The sequence below is a fragment of the Manihot esculenta genome, chromosome 3 (genome assembly GCF_001659605.2).
Source record: "Manihot esculenta cultivar AM560-2 chromosome 3, M.esculenta_v8, whole genome shotgun sequence".
NCBI classification, from domain to species: Eukaryota; Viridiplantae; Streptophyta; class Magnoliopsida; order Malpighiales; family Euphorbiaceae; genus Manihot; species Manihot esculenta.
In genome coordinates this window covers 21,325,814-21,327,466 of record NC_035163.2, presented here as the reverse complement: position 1 = coordinate 21,327,466, position 1,653 = coordinate 21,325,814, and positions in this window count along the sequence as shown.

The window sequence follows — 1,653 nt, the reverse complement described above, 5'->3', positions numbered from 1 at the left end:
AAAAAATTACATAAAAAGAGCATCGATAATTATATACTATATGTGTTTTGTCGTAATCTATTGGTTAAGCTAAATTCCACATCATTTTTTAGTGAAAAGAAAGGGAACTAACTTTCATATAAAAAGTTTTGTCCAGATTTTTTTTTTCAAATTTGTGTAGATATTTCAAGCCAAAATCAATATGTAGGATTTTTTAGACCCAAAATGGAACTAATAGTTATTAATTTTTAATTCATTTAAAATTAGAAATTCTAAAATTAAACTAATAAAATCAATATTAATATTAAATAAGTAAAATTAAAAAATCAAAATTACTGACAAAATAAAATTGTCGATAATTCCTGATGTTAGTGTATCGGTATTTTTTATTACATTTCAAATTAAGCAAATAAAACTAGTAAGTTTTATGATATTAAAAGATTCTCAATGATCATAAAATTACTTCAATTTTGAAATTTATTTCTTAAAATATCGTTTATTTAAATAATTTGATTTTTTAATTAATACAAATATTTTTTTATTAATAAATTATTTTAAAATAATTTTAATATTAAAAATATAAAAAATATTTTTCATAAAATAAATAATAAAGCATTAAGTTTAAAAGGAATAAGTAGATGAAGATGAGGTCAGTCAATGAATTTGTGTGACTGAAAATAAAGTATCATGAATTCACCTAATTTTGTGTGCTAGATAGGGTCTTTTCAATAAATTAGGTAAAAAGAAGGAAAAACCATTTACACCCTTAACATTTAGTTCAATTGTAAAATAAATTAAAATAAGTTTTTTCATTCAATTTTCTAAAAAAAAAATTCAAATTTTAAATTTAGATCAGATAAAATTTTTCTCTAGATAATAAATTCTACAAATTTTAAAATAGATTAAGACTTATTTATTTTACAGAAAATATTTATAATAAAATACTTTTTACATTTTATATCGTTTAAAATATTTAAAAAATGATTAATATATAATATTTTTTATTAAAAAATATTAAATTTTATTAAATAAATTTTTTAAATACAATTCATTTTCCATAAATAAATAGAATTTTAGATAATTTATATATGAAAAATAGTTTTATGAACGATATTTTTTATAAAAAAATATTTTTCAATAATATAACTTGTTTTCTATTTTTTAATTTTAATTTAAAAAATAAAATATTTAATAAATTTATATATATAAATTAATAAAATATTTAAATTCTATTTATTTTATAAAACACATTTTTAAAAAAATATATTTCTTTATTTTCTGTTAATTAGAATGAGAAAAATTAGTTAATATAAAATATTTTTTTTGAAAGAAAAATTATTTTTTATTTTTTGAGCTTTATATTAAAAATTCTATATATAAATTTATTAATATATTTTATTTTTTAAATTAAATAATAAAAATAAATTATTTTTATAAAAAATATTTTTGTATAGAAAATATTTTTAAAATATAAATTATTTTTTATAAATAAATAAATTAAAATGACTTATTATTTTTTTTACTACAAAAATATTACGTTTATTAAATTTTTAAAATATTTAAATATTAAAAAATATGTAAAATATTTTTTAAAAAATATTTTTTTATAAAATAAATGGAGTTTATATTTCAACTCTTGTTTTCTCCTTAAATCACAATTAACCGAAATTCAAA